Here is a 23,394-nt window from a genome sequence, read left to right on the forward strand (position 1 = left end):
CACACATATACCCCTTTACACACATACATATAGTTCGTGGTCATTTTTACTCTCATTACATGTCTTCATCTCTCTGCTTGTTTTGTAGTTGTTCTGCAAATTTCCTTGCTTCCTCTGGATCCGAGAATAGTCTGTTTTGTTGCCCTGGAATAACTATTTTAAGTACCGCTGGGTACTTTAACATAAATTTATACCTTTTTTCCATAAGATCGTTTTTGCTGTATTGAACTCCTTTCTCTTCTTCAGGAGTTCAAAACTCCTGAAGCTGTTCCCCCCTCCTGTCAGTGTGTTTATTTTTACTTTATTACAAATTTTAATCTTGTACCTTTGTGCTTTGTGTGTGTTTTTTTTTAAACTTTTCAGGAGAGGGCTGGAATTCCCAGACCGGCCACTACTCCATCACGTGTCTCCTCCACGTGCAACTCTTCACGCATGTGCAGAGACACTTCTTTTGGGACCTCCAGCCATTGTTGGAGGTGGCCTGATGTCGAAACATCCTGAGTCGCCCCAAGCATGGATTTCTTCTGACAGGTTGCTGCCTTTGGAACAGCTCCTGATCCATCTTCAAGGTAGGCCTCCCTTCTTTATCTTGTAGTTTCTGTTGTTTCTCTTTTGAGCCAGCAGCAGCTTTTTTTCTTTGGAGACATCTCTAGGCTGTTCTCTGTTACTTTAAATATTATTTTTTCTTCTTTTCCTTCTATCTCTTTCTTTTATAACACTTTTTTTAAATTTGGGGGGAGCTTGGTTCTCTAACCTGACGTTACACCATCACGTGACACTCCCCCAATTTATGTACAATTCATTTAATTGAGGTAAACTGTCAGTTGAAGATTTCCTTGCTTTTTTGTTATCCATTGTACATAATTGTTGTTCACCTTTGTAGATGATTGGCGAGTGGTGTGACTTCCGAAGCGTGGAATGTAGTGTGGATTATGGAGGGTCATGTGTACTCTCCACCTGGAACCTAGTCAGAAGTTACTTCACCTGCTGATCAAGGTTGGACTCTGCCAACCCATTTGTGCACACCTGACCACTGGTCCCTTGAAATCACTTACTAATTACCTTTGCTCCTTAATCCCGACTACAAATGAAGTTCCACACCAGGCCACGAACTGTGGATATTGCTGGAGAAGTTGTTGGTTAGGTGTACACTACACTTAGAGCAGGACCGTGGTATTGCTTGGAAATATTTAGCAATGGGCCATACTGTTGGTACAGGGAATTGGGAGTGTGTGCTAATGCTCCTGTCTTGTGAGAGAGTCCTAGTTATCAACTACTATATTAATGCATATGTGTAATAAAGAGAGAGAGTAGGCTGCCACTGGTATCGGAGATTACTGCATCCAGTGTGAATGTCAATATTGTTTTAGTATCAAATGACGTTTTGTGTCTACCCCGTGTGTGCAATAAAGATCATCCTTTGTTTGTTAGCCTGTGTCTAGACTCGCCTCTCTGTGAATGCAGTGAACTTGATTTAATCTCACGTAACAACCAGGAGCTAGTGTCAGGTCACTTCTTTTAACATTGTATGTTCATGATTTGGATGGCAGAATAAATGGTTTTTTTTGGTAAGTTTCCAGATGATCGAAGAGGCTGCAGAAAAAACCTTAGATAATGAGGAGAATGGGCAAAGAAGTGGCAAAAGAATTACATATTGTAGTGTCTGAACATGCACTTTGGTAGAAGGAATAAAAGAACAGACTATTATTTGGCTGGGGAGAAAATTCAAAATTTGGTGGTGCAAAGGGACTTGAGATTCCCATGCAGGACATCCCAAGGATTAACCTCCAGGTTGAATCAGTGGTGAAGAAGGTGAATCCAATGTTGGCATTCATATTGAGATGAACAGGATATAAGAGCAGGGATGTGATGTTGAGGCTTTATAAGGAACTGGAGAGGCCTCATTTGGAGGGAGGGGTACAGTTTTGGGCTCAATTGAGAAAGGATGTGCTGGTGTTAGAGAGGGTTCAGAGAAGATTCACAAAAATAATTATTGGAATGAAGAGATCAGCATATAAGGAACATTTGATGGCTCTTTGACTGTACTCTTAACCATATAACCATATATCCATATACAGCACAGAACAGGCCAGTTTGGCCCTACTAGTCCATGCCAGAACAAATCCCCACCCTCCTAGACCCACTGACCAGCACCTGGTCCATACCCCTCCAATCCTCTCCCCTCCATGTAATTCTCCAGTCTTTCCTTAAATGTAAATAATGTCCTTGCTTCAACCACCTCTGCCGGAAGCTTATTCCACGTCCCATCCACCCTTTGCGTGAAGAAATTTCCCCTCATGTTCCCCTTATAATTTTCCCCCTGGAATCTCAAACCATGGTTTGAATATCCCCCACTCTTAATTGAAAAAGCCTATCCATGTTGACTCTCTCTATCCCTTTTAAAATTTTGAACACCTCCATCAAATCCCCCCTCAATCTTCTACGCTCCAGAGAAAAAAGCCCCAGGCTGCTCAACCTTTCTCTGTAACTCAAACCCTGACATCCTGTCAACATTCTCGTGAACCTTCTCGGCACTCTCTCAATTTTGTTTATATCCTTCCTATAATTCGGTGACCAAAACTGCACACAGTATTCCAAACTTGGCCTCACCAATGCTTTGTACAATTTCATCATAACATCCCAACTCTTGAATTCAATACTCCGATTTATGAAGGCCAACATTCCAAATGCCTTCTTAACCACTCTATCTACCTGAGTATCAACTTTGAGGGTACTATTTACCATAACTCCCAAATCCCTTTGTTGCTCTGCACTCCTCAATTGTCTACCATTCAATGTATATGACCTATTTAGATTTGCCTTTCCAAAATGCAACACTTCACACTTATCCGTATTAAATTCCATCAGCCATTTCTCAGCCCACTCCTCTAGCTTTCCTATATCTCTTTTTAAGCTACAGTAATCTTCCTCACTGTCCACAATACCACCAATCTTTGTATCATCTGCAAACTTACTTATCCAATTCACCACCCCTTCTTCCAGATCGTTAATATATATAACAAACAATAGTGGACCCAGGACCGATCCCTGAGGAACTCCACTAGTCACCGGCCTCCAATTTGACAATTTTCTACCACTACTCTCTTACACCTCCCATCCAACCATTGCTGAATCCATTTCACTTATTTATACTTAATGCCTCCACCATTTTTCCTAAACTCCTGTGGGGAACTTTGTCAAAAGCTTTATTAAAGTCTAAATAGACAACATCCACAGCCTTCCCTTCGTCAATCTTTTTTGTAACCCCCTCGAAAAACTCTATAAGGTTTACCCCTGACAAAACTATGCTGACTACTTCCTATCAATCCTTGTTCTTCCAAATATTTGTAAATGCCATTCCTCAGAACACTTTCCATCAACTTACCCACCACAGACGTCAGACTCACAGGGTCTATAATTTCCTGGCTTACATGTGGACCCTTTCTTAAACAGCGGAACAACATGAGCCACCCTCCAACCCTCTGGCACTACCCCCGTGACCAGTGACATCCTAAATATCTCTGTTAATGGCCCCACTATCTCTACATTAGTCTCCCTGAATGTCCTTGGGAATACGTTGTCCGGACCCGGAGATTTGTCCACTTTTATCTTTTTTTAACACTGCCATCACTACCTCCTCGGTTATCCTTAAATAATTCATGACCTCCCCACTATTTTTCTTTACTTCAACTGGTACAATATTTTTTTCCCCAGTGAATACAGAGGAAAAGATATCATTTAAAATTTCCCCCATCTCCTCTGACTTTTCACATAGTCTACCCTCCCTATCTACAAGGGGTCCAATTTTATCCCTCACTTATCTTTTACTTTTAATGTACCTATAGAAACCCTTTGGATTTATTCTTACTCTGCCTGCCAAAGCCTCTTCATGTCTCTTTTTGGCCTTTCTAATTTCTTTCTTAAGGTTTTTTCTACACTCCTTGTAGTCCTCTTTCAATTTCTCATCACCCTGCTGTTTATACCTCTTGTACACCTCCCTCTTTCTCCTAACCAAATTTCTAATATTCCTCAAAAACCAAGGCTCCCTATGACTTCCAGCCTTTCCTTTGATCCTCACTGGGACATATCTACTCTGTAGTCTCAAAATTTCTTCTTTGAATATTCTCCATTTTTCATTTGCATCCTTTACTGAAAAAATCATGTCCCACTCAATACTCCCCAAAGCCATTCTCATTCCTTCGAAATTTGCTTTTCTCCAATCCAGAACCTCAACTTTAGGCCCTTCTTTGCTCTTCCCTAAAACTACCCTAAAACTAATAGAGTTGTGATCACTAGACCCAATTTGTTCTCCAACATTAACCTCAGACACCTGACCTATCTCGTTCCCTAACAGGAGATCCAGTATTACACCATCCTGAGTCGGTTCCTCTACGTATTGATTAAGAAAACTATCTTGCACACATTTGACAAACTCTAGCCCATCCAGCCCTCTTACTGTCTGGGTATCCCAATCAATGTGAGGGAAGTTAAAATCTCCCATGATCACTACCTTATGTTTATTACACATATATGCTATCTCCTTACAAATTTGTTCTTCCAATATTCTTGGCCCATTTGGTGGTCTGTAATACATTCCTATTAGTACCCTCATGCCTCCTCCACCCCTCAATTCCACCAAACAGCCTCACTGGACGATCCCTCCAAACCATCCTGCCACCTCATGGCAGTAATGTCCTCCTTAACATACAGAGCAACTCTTCCCCCTTTCTTTTTTTTTAACCCCCTGTTCTATCACTACTAAAACATTTGTATTCTAGAATATTTAGTTGCCAGTCCTGTCCCTCCTGTAACCAGGTCTCACTAATTGCCACAACATCATGATTCCAAGTGCCAATCCATGCTCTAAGCTCATCTACCTTGTTCACTTGCATTAAAGAACATGCATTTCAGAGAATGACCCTCACATATATTCCCTATTCTACCTTTTACCTTAACCTCCATCCTTCCTTTGTTATCTTTATCATTCTTAACTAGGTGGCCATGCACCTTAGGCACTACTCGCAAACTCTGCTCCCCACCCCCCTACCAAACTAGTTTAAACCCTCCCCCACAGCTCTAGCAAATCTGCTATATTGGTCCCCCTCCAGTTCAAGTGGAGTCCGTCCCTTTTGTACAGTTTCGACTTTCCCCAGAAGAGATCCCAAAGATCCAAAAATCTTATCCCCTGCACCAGCTCTTTAGCCACGCATTCATCCTCCACATCCTCCTATTACTACCCTCTCTAGCGCGTGGCACCGGCAGCAATCCAGAGATTACTACCTTAGAGGTCCTGTTTTTTAACTTCCTGCCTAATTCTATGTATTCCTGTTTCAGGCCCTCATCCCCACTTCTAACTAAGTCATTGGTCCCCACATGGACCACGACTTCTGGCTGCTCACCTTCCCCTTGCAGAATTCTGTGAACTCGATCAGAGACATCCCTGACCCTAGCACCAGGGAGGCAACAGACCAACCTGGATCCCCGATCTCGTCTAACAAACCTCCTATCTGTCCCTCTGACAAGCGAGTCCCCAACCACAATTACCCTGTTCTTATCCCTCTTTCCCTTCTGAGCCTCAGGGGCAGCCCCTGTGCCAGAGACCTGACCCCCATGACTCGTCCCTGGTAGGCTGTTCCCCCCAGCAGTATCCAATGCCAAATACATGTTGCTGAGGGGCACTTCATAAGAATGAGGGGGGACTGCAGAAGCATTTCAAATGTTGAAATGCCTGCTCAGAGCAGATAAGGCAAAGTTGTTTTCCACAGTAGGAGAGTAGAGGACAATAGGGCAAATGTTCAGAATCAAAGGGCACCCATTTAAAAGAGAACCGAAGAGGAATTTCTTTAGCCAGAGTGTGGAGAAGCTCCGGAATTTTCAACAACAGGCAACTGTGGAGGCCATCATTGGGTGTATTTAAGGCAGAGATTGCTAGGCATCTGAATAGTCAGAGAAGCAAAGGTTATGGGGAGAAGGCAGGGGAGTGGGCTTGAGTGTGAGTATGAATCAGCTAATGATAGAATGGCAGAGCAAACTCGATAGGCCTAATGGCCTACTTATGTTCCTATATCTGATTGTTTTATGGCCTTATGATCTAATTCCTAAGTTTCTCCCTCTTATCTTTCTTGATAAATAGCTATTTGCCATCCTCCAATTCTCCAGTATGACTCCTGTGGCCAGGAATAACAAAAATCAGTTGGTTGACCCTTTTTATTTCTTTGAAAAAATGCTCTGCCTAAGTGCCTGAAAAACAACGTTATTTTGCTGGAAAACCATGGAATTACAACTGTGATATTTAAGGGTAATGCAAGAATTCCCCCTTCATTTTTCTTGGGTGAAAAAAAACTTGTAATTTCACAAACCTTTTGTCTTTTCCTCCCACACTGTCTTCTTTTTTAACCATTCAAGGTCGAAATAGAACAGGTTGGCCGACCAGGACACCACCATCCAAGGTCGAAATAAAACAGGCCTGTGTGCTGGACAATGTGGAGATTAAGGAAGAGAAAGTGTTGGATCTTCTTAAAAACATAAGATTGTTAAGTCCCCAGGGCTAAACACAATATATCCCTAGGTTGCTGTGTAAAGTGAGAAAAGAGATAACTTGGGCCGTAGCTATGATCTTTGAATCCTCTTTGGTCACAGGGAGGTGCTGGAAGATTGGAGAATGGCAAATGTAGCCCCCCTCGTTTTTTTTAAAAAAAAGGGTAATATGGAGAATCCTGGGAATTATAGATCAGTGAGTCTTATGACAGTGATGTGAAAACTATTGGAGAGGATTCTTAAGGATAAGATCTATGACCATCTGGAGAAGTACAGTCTACACAATGATAGTCAGCATGGCTTTGTGAAGAGAAGGTTGTGCCTCACAAGCCAAATTGAGTTTTCTTGAGGAGATAACAAAATAAATTGATGAGGGTAAGACAGTAAATGTTGTTTACATGGATTTTAGCAAGGCATATGACAAGGTCCCCCACAAGAGACTCATCCAGAAAATTATGAGGCATGGGATCAATGGAACCTTGGCTGTGTGGATAAAAAAAATTGGCTTGCAGGAAGAAACCAGAGAATAGTAGTGAAAGGAAAATTTTCTGCCTGGAGGTCAGTGACTAGTGGAGAGTTGCAAGGATCTGTTCTGGGACCTCTGCTCTTTGTGATTTTTATAAGTGACCTGGATGAAGAGGCGGAAGGATAGGTCCATATGTTTGCGGATGACACAAAGGTCGGAGGAGTTGTGGATTGAGCTGAAGATTGTCACAAGATTACAAGAAGATATAGACAGGATGCAGAGTTGGGCAGCAAAGTGGCAGATGGATTTTAATTGGGATAAGTGTGAGGTGATGCATTTTGGAAGGACAAATCAGAGGGTTGAGTACAGGGCTAATGGTTAGTTCCTTAACAGTCTGGATGAACAGAGGAACCTTGGGAGTTCAAATCAATATATCCCTCAAGGCCACTGCACAGGTTGATAGGATGCTGGCTTTCCTTAATAGGGGGATTGAGTTCAGGAATAGAGAGGTCATGTTGCAACTCTACAAATCTGTGATGAAACTGGAGTATTGTGTTCAGTTCTGGTCACCTCATTATAGGAAGGATGAGGTAGCAATAGAGAGGTTGCAGAGGAGATTTACCAGGATGTGGCCTGAATTGTAAAATGTCTTATGAATTAAGGTTAGCAGAGCTGGGACTTTTCACTTTGGAGCATAGAAGGAGGAGAGGAAACTTGATAGGGGTCTAGAAGATTATGAGAGGCATAGATAGATGCTTTACACACAGAGTTGTGGGTACCTGCAATGCCTTGCTGGAGATGATGGTGGAGGCTGAAACATGGGGGGGATTTAAGAGACTCTTAGACAGATACAAGGATGAAATAAAAATAGAGGATTATGGGGTAGGGAGGGTTTAGTACTTTTTTTTAGGCAGAAATATATGGGTCAGCACAATATCGAGGGCTGAAGGGCCAGTACTCTGTTGTATTTTTCTATATTTTATGTGTGTACCAACAAATAAATACCAATGTTAACCTTCCAGAGGTGAAATTTATTGCCAGCATGAAGCTCTACTGAAGTTAAGAAATAGCAGTTTGAGACATGCCTCCCAGGGTGCTCTTTGGCATTTTTGTTAACACCACAAAATTCAAACCTTGCTAATGTCATATTTAAATGTGGCCAAGTATTTAATTGCCAACAATTCATAAATTACAGTGACTCCCACAAAAGAAGCAAAAGCTGAAAAATTGTACTTTTCACCTTAGCCCTGTTCCCCTCAAAGTAGGGAATGGGGTTTTTCCCTGGGGTTTTCAATGTCCCAAGGTAAACACAGACAGATTCTGAAAATTTATTCATCTTGCATCCTTAATACTGTATATCAGCTTATTTTTAAATTTTACAATAGTTCAGAATTTTCAAATAGTTTTCTCTTAGTAAAACTATTCTTACCTCAAACAAGACCAGGATGAGAAATTAAAATAAGAAAGATGAGAAAGGAAGCTGGCATAATCTTGACCAGTCAAATCTCAGACACAAGATCACAAAATCTGCAGAAATACTTTGACACCAGTTGAACCCATATCCCCAGGCAGAACATATTGTCAAAGTGGTCAATTAATTCAAATATTTTATAAATATTTTTGAATGTCAGAATTTAAAAAGCAATCAAATCTATTAAAATAACATGAAATTCATAAAAATGTAAACAATATGAAACATAACCTTCTTATTGCAGCCCATCCACTCCAATGAAATGAAACATGAACAGACACTCAAATTGGCACTTTAGGCAGTTTACTTCCTTGCATAATTGCTGAGAAACTGCACAATCTCTGTGCTTCCCTGGTGGTCCAGTTCAACTTGTCGAACTGTGGATTCATTTGACAGCAGTGATCAGATGACAGAAGTCTGCAACTTTTGCATTTCTGTACAATAGTTGAAGATCCTATATTTATTCACTTAATTAGATTTTTTTTAAACAGATAAAAAAAATCACCAGTCTCTGGACTTGAGTGTTCTTTGCCACTTTATATACGTTTTCAATTGAATGAAGAAAACTTCATTTAGCGAGTCTGATTTTTTCATTCCTTCCATACTAGACAATTTTATAACAATGTATTTGCGAGACATCAGTACACTTTTACTACATCATATATTTGCTCACAAATCTTTTGCATTTTTGGCCTTTTTATTTGTACTAATTTTTTTGTTATACTTGATGTTTTCAGATCAGACCGGCAGATAGATATTCATTCATCAGACAGGCAGAGAGATATTCATTTTCTTCAATTTGGTTTTTCTTTTGACTCAATACTAAGTTTTTCTGCCTCATTTTACTGACTGTGGTTAATATACAGTAGTAGAACACTTCACTCACCAAACCTAAATTTTAACTTTAAACTTGTATAATTGTCTGGACACACAAGTTAAAAGACTTCAATAGTGTCAATAACTAACAAAAGAAAAATCAAAGTGGAGTTGATGTTTATGAGAGAAAAGAAATTGAAGGGCAACAAGGAAATAAGAAATAGAAATTCGGCAGACTTGAGGGTCTGAAGTGGCATGTCTCTGTGCTGTAATTGTTCTATGTTCTAACTGAAAAAGATTGTTCCGTTTTTTAGCTGGCATAGACCTAATGAGTTAAACAGCTCAATATATCAGAATAAAGAGGCTATTTTTATTCCATCAAACTTTAACCTGCAAAATGTTATTTGACCCCATCATTTGCAAGCATTTTGGATTAAGAAATCATCTTATTAAACTTTTTCTATTCTTTATTTGGAATGTGTTCAAAAATGATAAATCATGTGATTAACCAGCTATTATGTTAAAATTACACAATGGATGATAAACTTGGACAATGAAACCATACAGAAATGCACAGCGTTTCCATAGTGTTCAAAGGATCCCACTAACAATATGTTTGTACGTCCAAATTTAACTATCTATCCATATCATGCATATAATTTTAAGATTATCTAAAATAGGGCCCCCCAAACCTTTTAGACCATTGACCCCTTCATGGAAACCTTGATTCCCTCATTGACCCCAGGCATGTACAATAAATAATGATAATGATTAAGTAGACATGCAGTTTCCATATGCATTAGTGAGGGGAAACTGCATACCAAACCCTGCTTTGGTTGGAGATTAGTGAGTTTTAGTCGTAGGTCACCAGGTTCAGTCTGTTCCTCTGCTTTCTTATAACTACACTTGCATGGCTAAAAATAACTTCAACCATGTACGAACTTGGGAATGCCAAGTATAAATGGCTCAACCACTGCACAAAGCTTGGGGTATTTTGTAGCAATATTTATGTTGCTCTAGTAATCACTGATATTTTTACTTTTGAACAATGATTTTGCTTTGAGATCCACATACATATTAACAAGTTCATCTTCTAAGTGAGATTCAATGTCTGCATTTTCCATTTCCAAATCAGACAGAATAACTATCCTGTCAGGCACGTGTATTTTCTCCAGGTCCTCGAAACAGACTTTAAAGTTTTCCCTCAATTTTCAAGTGCTTTATGTATGTCTCCAGATCACAGTCTGAAATGTTTTCATGTTCTTCCAATTGCCGTAAGTTTGAAAAACATTTGAAATTTCTATGTGCCAATGAAGATTTAAATAGGTCTATTTTGACTTGGAAACATATTAGGATTGTTCGGGGTTGAATAATGGAAGCATATTTACTTTGTAGACGTTTCTGTATTTCTTTAAATTTTGAATATAGGTCTGCCAATAGAATAGATGGTTCTTACATCTTTTCAACTCGTCACATAATAATGGATCCACATCCGTAAGAAACTCCACAGTTGAGCCATACAAGTCAACAAGTATTTGCAAGCTATCGCATCTTAACAACCACCTTACCTAGTTGTCCAAAAGTAATTGTTTCAAAGTTTTGTCAATTTTTATCATTGCAAACAGTCACAAATTGAGAAGATATGCTTTATTTACTGACCATATTTTAAGGTATTATGCAGTTCACCACTGAGCTTCTTGGCTACAAGATGTTGTCTGTGTAATACAGTGAAAAGTATGTACATTAGGAACCTTTTCCTTGAGAAAGGCAGAAATCTTCCACAACAGCCAACCATTGCTGGTGTACCATCGGTAACCACTGCAGTAATATTCCCATGGGGAAACATAGTGTTTCTTCAAATAATCCTCCAAACATCGAAATTTTGTCTCACCTTTCACATCACCTTTAAGGTACTTGGCAAACAAAAACTAATCAATATAGCACTTTAGGCTTGGACTATAATACCTCTACATCACCTTTGTTGACCTCACCAAAGCCTTCAACACCGTAAGTAGGAAAGGGCTTTGGCAAATACTAGAGCGCCTCGGATGCCCCCCAAAGTTCCTCAACATGGTTATCCAACTGCACGAAAACCAACAAGGTCGGGTCAGATACAGCAATGAGCTCTCTGAACCCTTCTCCATTAACAATGGCATGAAGCAAGGCTGCATTCTAGCACCAACCCTCTTTTCAATCTTCTTCAGCATGATGCTGAAACAAGCCATGAAAGACCTCAACAATGAAGACGCTGTTTATATCCTGTACCGCACGGATGGCAGTCTCTTCAATCTGAGGCGCCTGCAAGCTCACACCAAGACACAAGAGCAACTTGTCCGTGAACTACTCTTTGCAGACGACGCCGCTTTAGTTTCCCATTCAGAGCCAGCTCTTCAGCGCCTAACATCCTGTTTTGCAGAAACTGCCCAAATGTTTGGCCTGGAAGTCAGCCTGAAGAAAACTGAGGTCCTCCATCAGCCAGCTCCCCACCATGACTACCAGCCCCCCCACATCTCCATCGGGCACACAAAACTCAAACGGTCAACCAGTTTACCTATCTCGGCCGCACCATTTCATCGGATGCAAGGATCGACAACGAGATAGACAACAGACTCGCCAAGGCAAATAGCGCCTTTGGAAGACTACACAAAAGAGTCTGGAAAAACAACCAACTGAAAAACCTCACAAAGATTAGAGTATACAGAGCCGTTGTCATACCCACACTCCTGTTCAGCTCCGAATCATGGGTCCTTTACCGGCATCACCTACGGCTCCTAGAACGCTTCCACCAGCGTTGTCTCCGCGCCATCCTCAACATTCATTGGAGCGACTTCATCTCCAACATCTAAGTACTCGAGATGGCAGAGGCCGACAGCATCGAATCCACGCTGCTGAAGATCAAACTGCGCTGGGTAGGTCACGTCTTCAGAATGGAGGACCATCGCCTTCCCAAGGTCGTGTTATATGGTGAGCTCTCCCCTGGCCACCGAGACAGATGTGCACCAAAGAAGAGGTACAAGGACTGCCTAAAGAAATCTCTTGGTGCCTGCCACATTGACCATCGCCAGGGGGCTGATATCGCCTCAAACCGTGCATCTTGGTGCCTCACAGTTCGGCGGGCAGCAACCTCCTTGGAAGAAGACCGCAGAGCCCACCTCACTGACAAAAGACAAAGGAGGAAAAACCCAACACCCAACCCCAACCAACCAATTTTCCCTTGCAACCGTGTCTGCCTGTCCTGCATCGGACTTGTCAGCCACAAACGAGCCTGCAGCTGACGTGGACATTACCCCTCCATAAATCTTTGTCCGCGAAGCCAAGCCAAAGAAAGAAGAAAGAAGATAATACCTCACATAGGCTATGAGAATATTTGAAATGCCAAAAGTTGCTTCATCAAATTGGATGGAAAACTTGCAATGTAGAAGCTCAGATGCCAAGGTTTTCTCCATATCATCGGTCATCTCATCAAAGCGTTGTCACACTGTATTTGCACTTAATGGCATCCATCCTTAATTGCTGGTATCATGATCTCCTGAACAATGGTATACAATTTTCCTTATTTTGCTATATTAAGGGAGATACTGATCTCCTTCATTATCAGCACTGGCAGGTGCTTTAAAAAATGTATTTAAATTTGGTTGATTTCTGATTTCTTTTGTTTTATTAGCACCTTAAAAAAAATTAAGATCTTTGTTTTTCTTATCAGAGTGAATCCTTCTGAGGTGGTCAATCACACTAGTACCCAAGAAGAGCAGTGTGAACTGCCTCAATGACTACTGCCCATAAGCACTAACTTCTACGGTAATGAAATATTTTGAGAGGCTGTTCATGGCCAGAATTAACACATATCTAAGCAAAGATCTTAGTAGTTCACCTATCATCACAATCGCTCCATAGAAGATGCAATATCACTGGCTCTCCACTCAGCTCTGGACCAACTCGAAATCAATAATTCATATATATAGTTGCTCCATCATCTACAGCTCGGCCTTCAATACTATTATTCCCTCAGTGATGGTCGAGAAGCTACAAACTCTAGGCCTCTGTACCCCACTCTGCAACAGGATCCTCGACTTCCTCATCAGAAGACAACAGTCAGTACGAATTGGAAATAACGTCTCCTCCTCTGATTAACACAGGCGCACCCCAAGGATGTGTGCTCAGCCCACTGCTCTACTCGCTATACACCCATAACTGTGTGGCCAGGCACAATTCAAATGCCATCTACAAGTTTGCCAACAACACTACAGTTGTTGGCAGAATCACAAACAGCAATGAGGAAGCGTACAGGAGGGAGATAAATCAGCTTATTGAATGGTGCAATTATAACAACCTTACACTCAACATCAGAAAAACCAAAGAGATTATTGTGGACTTCAGGAACATGAGCTAGTCCTGATCAATGACTCAGTAGTTGAGAGGATCAAGAGCTTCAAATTCTTGGTGTTAATATCTCCAAGGTGATGCAATCACAAAGAAGACTCACCAGTGACTACACTTTGTTAGGTATCTGAGTATTTGGCATGTCACCAGAGACTCTTGTGAACTTCTACAGGTGTACAGTAGAGAGTATTCTGACTGGTTGCATCACATCCTGGTAACAGAGATGCTAACTCTCAGGACAAGAATAAACTCCAGATGGTTGTTAACAGGCACCAGACTTCACTCCGTCAAGAACATATACACAAGATGTCTTAAAAAAGCAGCCTCTATCCTCAAAGACCCCCACCATTCAGGCCATGTCCTCTTTACTCTGCAACCATCGGGAAAAAGGTACAGAAGCCTAAAGGTGAGCACTCAATGGCACAAGGACAGCTTCTTCCCTGAGGTTGTCAGATTCAATAGTTTTATGAACCCAAAGAAACTCTTTTATTTCTCATGTACTATTATTTTTCCCCCTTATAGTGATGTAGTAAGATGTTATAAAATGAATATACACTGCAAAATACCAAATTTCTTGACTTGTTCATAAGTTCTAATTCTGAGGGGAGGACAATTGTACTTAATGAATACTTTGCTTCAGTGTTCACCAGGGAGAGGGTGAATGTGAGGTAAGATTAGATCAGACCAATTTGCTGGAGTATGAGAAGGTTCAGAAAAAGGAAGTGCTGGATCTTCTTAAAAATATTCAGATTGATAAGCCCCCAGGACCAGACAGTATATATCCCAGGTTATTACAGGAAGAGAGGGATGGGATTTCTGGGCTGTTGGCAATGATATTTGCTTCCTGGAGCACAGAAGTAGTATTGGAGGATTAGTGAATAGCAAATATAGCCCCTTGTTTAAGAAAGCTAAGAGGGAGAATCCTGGGAATAATAAACCAGCGAATCTTGAGTCCATGGTTGGCAACCATTGGAAAACATTCTTAAGGGTAGGGTTTACAAGCATTTAGAAAATTCTTGAGGATAGTCAACAGGAATTTCTGAGGGGTAGGTCATGCCTCACGAGCTTAATTCAATTTTTGAAGGAGAAAAGAGAAAGTGATGAAAGTTGGACAGTGGATGGGATGTAATTTTTTTTTTTTTAAATACAGCATTTAACAAGGTCCCCTATTGTAGGTTCATTCAGAAGTCATTACATCCATGGACCCTTGCCTGCTTGGATTGGGAATTGGCATGCCTGCAGAAGTCAGAGGTAGTAATAGAATATATTCTGCCTGGAGGTCAGTGACTGGTGGCATTTGACAGGCACCTATTCAGAGATCCCTGATCTTTGTGAATTTTATAAAAGACTTGGGTGGGTAAGTTTACAGATGACACAAAGCTCAGTGTTGTGGATAATGTGGAAGATTTTTGCTGGTTATAACAGGATATCGAGAGAATGCAGAGTTGGGCAGAGAAATGGCAGATGAAGTTCCATTCAGATGTATGAAATAATCACTTTCAAAGTCAAACTAAAGAGTATGTGATTAACAGCAGAATCCTTATCAATGTAAAGGAATAATGAGATCTTTGGATTCAAGTACATAGATCCCTCAAGGTTGCTGATCAACTTGTTCGGATGGTCAAGAAGGTGTGCATTCATTAGCCACGGGATTCAGTTCAACAACCATGAGGTAATGCTATTGCAATATAAACCTGTGATTAGGCCACATTTGGGAGTGTTGCGTTCAGTTCTGGTCGCCTATGAGAGAGTCCAGAGGTTATTGACCAGGATGTTGCTGGGATTTGAGAGCATGTCGTCTCATGAGGCAATACTGAGCGAAGGCTTTTTGCTTTGGAGAAATGAAGAATGAAAGATAACATCATTAACATATGCAAGATTAATGAGGGTCATAGATTGGATGGATAGCAAGCCCCCTCCCCCATACACAGAGACTGGTGGGTGTCTGGAATGAAGGCTTGGAGTGGTGGTGGAGGCTGGTACAATAGGGACATTTTAAAGACTCTGAGATAGGCACATACATTTCCCTCAAATAATGTTTGGGACAAAGATGCATTTTTTTTTTCTTTTATTTGCCCCTGTGCTCCAGTTTGAAATGTGTAATCTAACAATTCACATGTGATTAAAGTGCACATTCCAGATATTATTCAAGATTATTTGTAAACATTTTGCTTTGACCATGTAGAAATTACAGTACCTTTTATACATAGTCCCCTCATTGCAGGGCACCATAATACTTGAGATATGGCAAGGGTATATATTTTAAAGTACTCATGCTTAGTACTTTGTTGCCAAGCCTTTGCATGCAATGACTGGTTAAAGTCTGTGAATCATAGACATCACTTGGTTCTGAGTATCTTCTCTAATGATGCTCTGCCAGGCCTCTACTGCAGCCATCTTCAGCTCCTGCTTGTTTTGAGGGCTTATATCTTACATTTTTCTCTTCAGTATATGGAAGGCATACTCCATTGGATTTAGTTTGGGTGACTGACTTTTCCATTCAAGAAATTTCCAGCTTTGAAAAACTCCTTTTTTGCTTCAGCAGGATGTTTAGGATCATTGTCTTGCTGCAGGATGAAGCACCATCCAATGAATTTGGAGGTATTTGCTTGAACTTGAACAGATATTTCTATACACCTCAGAATTCATTTTGCTCTGCCATCACCAACTACTTCATCAATGAAGGTAAGTGTGCCAGCTTTGTGGCAGTCACACATGCCCAGGCTATATCACCCCCATCACCATTTTTCACAGAAGAGGTGGTCTGCTTTGGATCTTGGGCAGTTCCTTTATGCCTGCACACTTTGCTCTTGCCATCACTCTAATGCACGGTCTCATCTGTCCACGAGACCTTTTTCCAGAATTTTGCAGGCTCTTTTAAATACTTATTGGCAAACTAATATTGCCATTCTGTTTCTGTGGTTTGCATCTTGCAGCATTGCCTCTGTATTTCTGTTCATAAGCCTTCTGCAGGCCCTAATCAATGACACATCCAAACCCACCTCCTGAAGAGTGTTTCAGATTTGCCAGTCAAGCATTTGGCAATTTTTCTTCATGATGGTGAGAATTTTTCTGTCATCAACGGTAGAAGTCTTCCATGGCCTACTTGTCCCTTTGTGATTACTAAGCTCGCCAGTATGCTCTTATTTCTTAATCATGTTCCAAACAGTTGCCTTTGGAAATCCTAAAGTTTGAATGATGTCTCACACTGTTTTATTCTTGTTTTTCAGCTTCATAATGGCTTTTTTGACTTTCATTGGTACAACTTTGGTCCTCATGTTGCAAAACAGCAACTACAGATTCAAAAGGTGATCAAGAATGTTGCAGTCGTTTACTTACCTGCATCAGGAGCAGTGCTAGTCACCTCTAATGACTTAAGCGAAGCACAGGAGTAATAGGACGCATGCGTGGGTGTATTAAGCGTCAGTATACAGGTGATGGATCTCAAACACAGGAGGAAGAGAGTGAGAGTGTCAGGATCACCTGTGTGGCGGTAAGCCAATGAGAAGGTCAAAGGCATTTGGCTGGGTGGTGTTTGGGAAGTTGAAGAATGCAATGTTATCTGCAGAAAATAAAAGGAAGCCAACTTCATGGTCTACTAAAAGAAATGGGCGAGTGTATTCTTTATTGGTTTGTAAGCTAGGGTGTTATAGCCTGCACCAATGAAGCAATTAAACATACTGTACCTGAGGATTCAAAAGCACCTGTTAAGCCAAATTCACAAACATCATGGTGCCCTGAAATGAGGAGACTGTCTCTAAAAAGTGCTGTAATTTCTATATGGTCAAACCAAAATGTTTACAAATGACCTTGAATAAAATGTGAAATGTGCATTTTAATTAAATGTGAATTGTTAGATTACTATTTTAAAGATGTGAAGCACAGGGACAAATAAAAACATTATGGAGAGCACTGTAGATGTAATAAAAATAGAGGAGTGAAACATGAAAGTCTGCAGACACAGTGATTGAAGTAAAAATAAAATGCTGGAGACATTCAGCAGGTCAAACAGTGCACTTTATATAACAAAGATAAAGATATGTAACCAATGTTTTGGACTTGAGCCCTTCATCAATGTATGAGCAAAATGTAGACAGGCATCAGAATAAAATGGTGGAGGGAGGAGCACAGGGCCACAGGCAGGAAGTAAAAGGTGGATAAGAGAGGGAGGACACAAGAAAAAATGGAGAGAGAAAGAGTGGAGAGATGGAGGAAAGGAGTCAAAGGAGTCTGGTTTGACAGTGCATGAGGCCATGGACAGACATGTCTGTGCAGGAGTTGGGTACAGAATTGAAATGGTTGGCTATTGGGAGATCCTCGTCATTGATGCAGACAAAGCAAAGATGCTCAGCAAAGCAATCTCCCAGCCTGTGTCCAGTCTCTCAGATGTTGAGAAGACCACAAATGCAGTCAACAATCCCCACAGAGTCACACAAAGTGTTGTTTCACTTAGAAGGACTATTTTGAGCCCCAAATGGTGGAAAGGGAAGATACCTTGAAGGGCTAAGCCCGAAATATTGCTTATATTTGCCATGTAAAGTATACTGTTTGATCTGCTGAGTTTCTTCAGCATTGTGTTTTTCACAAAAATAGAGGGTTGTGTGACTCGTGAAGTTTACATAGGTCAGCACCGCATTAAGTGCGGAAGCACCTGTTCTGCACTGTAACATTCCATGGAGATATTAATGCAGGAGTAGACATGGGAATAAGCATTCCCTGAGTGAAATAATAATACTCGAATAATCCAGCATGCTGAAGAACAGGCCATTGGTGGAGGCATGATCAGGTGACCCAGAGTTCAAATGGAGCATCACTATAAAGGTGAGGAACCATGTAGCAGAGCTGTCATTGAGGGAGAAGTCTTCATCAGAGTGGTAAGGCTTTGGTAAGGAGAGTGTTCATAGTGTGTGAGTATGTTGTTCAATACTAATTAGTATTCATCGATTAGGCAATATGACTGTACGATTATTACTGTGTTGAGTGTCAGTTATGAGGTCCCTAGGAAACTCTGAGCATCTCTAATGCCTACATCTGTGCCAGGTGTTCCAAGGTGCAGCTCCTAACAGACCATGTTAAGGAACTGGACCTGCAGCTTGATGACCTACAGAGAGAGGAAGGATAGATTGGAGCCACAGGGAACACCTGTGTGGCCATTCCGCTCTGCAACCAGTTTACCATACTGGATAGGATTGGGGAGGATGACCTGAAGAGGACAGCCATAATGATCAGGTCTCTGGCAAGAGAATGAATCTGTAGCAGACTAGGTGAAGAAGCATGCGATAGTAGATTTGATTGTGAGGAGAAAGATGAGAGATTCTTAGAGCCCAATAAAGACACCAGGATTGTGTGCTACCTCCAGTCTGGTTTAGAACATTCTGAGGGGAGAGGATGAAAAGCCAGAAGTCTTGGTAGATGTTGGTACCAATAACAATAGTAAGTGAGATGGCCCTGAAGATGGAATATATGGAATTAGTCAAGTCACCTTTATTTATCGTTCACACCATGCTCGCATGATAAAGACAACAGCGTTTCTCCAGGACAATGGAGCATATTTACTTAAATCTAAGGTAGAAGTCAAACACATTAAAATATTAAAACATATACAGTACACTCTCCACATATGTTCTAGGAATTCAGGAGCCTGATGGTTTGGGGGGAAAAAAACTGTTGCCCAATCTGGACACAGGGGCCTGAGTGTTACAGTACCTCCTACCAGATGGCAGGAAACCGTGAAGCAGGGCCTCCAGGGCAGTAATATCAAGATTACTGCCTGAGCCATATTCAAGTGAGGGCAAAAATAGATAGATTGGGGCAATAAATGTCTGGCTGAGAAACTGATGCATGGCTTCAGATTCTTGGATCATTGGGATCTCTTTTGGGGGAAATTAGATCTATACGAAAAGGATGGGTTATACCTGAAGAGGACTGAGTAGGTAGATACCATATGAATTGTTCACTGGAATCTGTAGTAAAATATAATTCTCAGGGTAAGATGATGTCCATTTAAAAAGATAAATAAGAATTTCTTTTTTTTTTTAAAAAGGTTGGTAAACTTTGGAATTCCCACAGAAATAAAAGATGTAATTAAATATATTCAAACATGAAAAGGTAATATTTTCAACTATTCTTTTGTTAAAGTTAACAATCTATTAAGCCAAAGAACAGTACAGCACAAGAACAGGCACTTTGCCCCAAAATTGTTCATTGAACACGAGGTCTAAATTAAACCTAAACTCTGCTTCTTGCACATCATACATATCCCTCCATCTCCTACATATTCATAGTCCTTTCAAGAAGCCTCTTAAACAGTATTATTATATCTACTTCCACCACTACTCCTGACAGTCCATTCCAGGTACCTACTACTTACCACATTTGGCCAGCATCTGTAGTTTTACAAAAAAAGTCAGTTAATTCTGAATCTAAACTGTCAATTCTCATTGGATCCCATGAATCTGTCCCTTTAGGATCAGCTGACTATACCATGAGAGACCATGTCAAATGCCTACCCAAAGTAAATGTGAATAACATCCACTGCCCTACCCTCCCCAACCACTTTCAACACTTCCTCAAAAACATGATCTTAATGAATAGCAAAGCAGGTGCAAGAGGCTACATGACCACCTCTTGTTCCTGTTCTTGTGTTTATTTCATTCCTTACATTGGAAACAGCTAATGTTACTGAACCAAAAGCAACCAATCTGAAACGAAGAATCACTCTTGCAGACTTTATGGCACTTACGCAAATTTTCCCCCAAATTTTAAATGGTGTGATGTCATGTGGCTGGACCACCATGTTAAGGTTTGATTAAATAATCTACTATGCACAAAAAAAATCAGACATTTTGATAAGCTTGCAAATGATTGAAGCAGAAATGCTATATTCAGATAATATTAGTTTAAACTGTTCATTGATTTGCCAACCAAACATTATTTTTTGATTTAAAAGATTGCAATAAATCAGAAGTGTACTGGAGAGCCATGCATTTTCTTTTCCTAATTGGGTCACTGTCCAAAATAGCCAGTCTATTTTTAGACTGGGAGTAAAGTTCTATATTTCAGTGTTGACCTCAGTGGTGAAATGATGTATCTATGTCACATTAACACCAATATCAACAATATTTCTTTGCAGCCCATGTTTGACTGTATTTTTGTTGGACAAACATTTGGAACTATACATTTAAAATTAGAAATAAATGCAAGATTTTGAATATATTACCCATTAGTTATCATCAGGACATTTATGCTCTGCATGTTGATTTAGAGCATTTATAAATAAGCACTTCCTGTTCTACAACTGAGGATTCTATTTAAATTGTACGTTTTTGGAAGGAAAAACAAGCTTCATACTGACAAACCACTCTAAGACTGACCATTTCTAACCATGGATGATTCCAAATTAGGTGAGCCCCTCCAGCTTTTATTTGTTCATATGCAGGATTCCAGCAATTGCAGGTTTTAATCTCACTCTATTAACAAATTGCATGGAAGCAAGGGTTGGGGGAAAATTGAACTAATGAATTATTTCCTTGGGAGCTGATGGTGTGTGTGTGTGTGTGTGTGTGTGTGTGTGTGTGTGTGTGTGTGTGTGTGTGTGTGTGTGTGTGTGTGTGTGTGTGTGTGTGTACACACGTCTGATGTAGTGTTGCTTATCCATAAAAACGTTTAACCATTTCTAATCAATTTGTTTTACCTTTTATGAAATTGTTCCACGATAACTGCAGGACTATGTTTACAAAAAGACAGGACCAAGTCTTTAAATCATTTGAAAGTCCAATGATATTCACCAAACTCAATATAATTTAATGGCTTTGTAGGCAATTTTGCAGAAGATCCAAAGATCATTGGAGGGGCAGCTAGTGTCGGAGTCTACAGAAGGGTTTGGACAGATTGAGAGAATAGGCAAAGTGGTAGATGGAATGCAGCACAATTAAGTGTATTCAAGATTTCTTTGATGTCATGTAGTGGAACAGAATGTAATATGACACAAAATTGCCTTCTGCCTACCATAAGGCAGACAAGAGGCACCATTAGTGTTGCCTCTTACAGTAAAAGAGAAAGAAGCAGAAGAGAATACTTTCAGAGTCACTGTGTCTGTGGATACTCCAACATTCCTGCATCTGCATAGACTCCCTGTTTGATCCAACAGCAATATGAGCTCCAGATCCAAACTCCCGGCATGATCAGGAAGCCTTCAACTCCCGACGTCAATTCGGGAGCCCTTCTTACCTTCATCACTTCCTTGAATCCCAGCTCCGATATCTGGTTCCCAGCAGTACACTGCCCACAAGTCACTTGCAGCCTGTGTGGGTCCCTTGGCCGCCTAACACAATGCTGGTCCACTGCTGACGTCATTGTCATGTATGGTCAACTCTTCTGCTTCTCAATGGGGGATATCTCCCCTTTTCTGGTGCCTTGACAGGTTCACTGCTTCCCTGGAGTCTGCAACACTTATTGGCTGCTGTTGAGCTCAGGTGCCACCATCTTGGTCAGACAACTCCGCAGTTGCAGGATTTTAGTTTAAAAACCCCATTGACTCCTCTAAAAGGCCATTTAACACCTGTACGGAGACGACAGCATTGGGATCGGGTGACTGAACACTTCAGAGCAGTGTCTCGCTCTTCCGGGTCCACACCAACAGCACCACTGTTGTTTCAGCATCTCTGATAACATTGCCACCATCGTTTTTTTCATCATGCACTTTAATAGAATGAATAAAGAAGCTGACTATTTTCCAAATGTGAAGAGAATTCAGAAATTGGGGAATGGAAGGGACTTAGGAGTAATAAACGCAGGAATCCCAAATGATTAACTTGAGTCAGTAGCAAGCAAGAAAAATACAATTTGGATAGACAGATATTCATTCAGGATTGTCAACATGACTATGTATGGTAGGTCATGTTCAAACAATCTGAGTTTTTCCATGGAGGTTATCAGGAAAATTAGTGAAGGAAAGGCCATCGATCCTGTATGCAAGGTCTTTAGTAAGGCCTTGAAAACAAGAAAGTCTGATTGTTGTTTAAAACTCAAAAGTGCTGGAGAAACTCAGGTCACACAGCGATCAAAGTTAAAAGTTCAGATTTATTGTCCAAGTAAATACATGATATCGCATACAACGCCCAGATTTTTTCATGTGGGCCAGGCAGAATTTCTATGAATCGACAGGGCAAAAAACTATATTCAAGAAAAAATGTTTCCAAAGGGGAAAAAAAAACCTGGTAATGAATAATGTGCAAAGTAAGAGTCCCTGATTCAGTCTCTTCTTTAGGAGTCTGATGGTGGAGGGGTAGTTACTGTTCCTGAACCTGGTGGTATGATTTTTGTGGCATCTATACCTCTTTCATTATGGCTGCAATGAGAATAGAGCATGTCTGTTTTTAATATGGGCAAGTATGAGCTGTTACATTGTGGGATCATAACAACATAATAGGAGCAGGAGTAGGCCATCTGGCCTGTCGAGCCTGCTCCACTATTCAATAATTTCATGGCTTATCTGATCATTGACTTTTCTCCATATCCCTTAATTCTTTTTTATGTAAAAATCTATCTAACTGAACCTTAAATATGTTTAATGCAGTAGCCTCAACCACTTCCCTGGGTAGAGAAGTCCACAGATTCACTAGTCTCTGGGAAAAAAAAATAGATTTTCCCTAATTTCCATCTTAAATTTACTTCCCTGAATCTTGAGGCTGTGTCCCCTAGTTCTGGTCTCACCTACCAGTGA

At 40.6% G+C, this 23,394-nt stretch overlaps 1 protein-coding gene and 1 long non-coding RNA gene across 12 annotated transcripts in view; one reads left to right on the forward strand and one right to left on the reverse strand.

Annotated features, from left to right (window-relative positions):
- grb10b (growth factor receptor-bound protein 10b) overlaps positions 1-23,394 on the reverse strand; it is a 242,701-nt gene that overhangs the window by 179,507 nt on the left and 39,800 nt on the right. Inside the window, exon 2 of one of the 11 annotated variants that reach the window (XM_069912181.1) lies at positions 6,360-6,473. The exons of the other annotated variants lie outside the window; for them this stretch is intronic. The gene's annotated coding sequence lies outside the window, so the exon portion shown is untranslated. The remainder of the gene's footprint in view (positions 1-6,359; positions 6,474-23,394) is intronic. 11 annotated transcript variants of the gene reach the window in all.
- Positions 368-17,278, forward strand: LOC138750142 (uncharacterized). The gene is made up of 2 exons (XR_011349118.1): positions 368-569; positions 16,901-17,278. It is a non-coding gene; the product is annotated as an uncharacterized lncRNA (long non-coding RNA).

This window comes from Narcine bancroftii, chromosome 1 (genome assembly GCF_036971445.1).
Source record: "Narcine bancroftii isolate sNarBan1 chromosome 1, sNarBan1.hap1, whole genome shotgun sequence".
NCBI lineage: Eukaryota > Metazoa > Chordata > Chondrichthyes > Torpediniformes > Narcinidae > Narcine > Narcine bancroftii.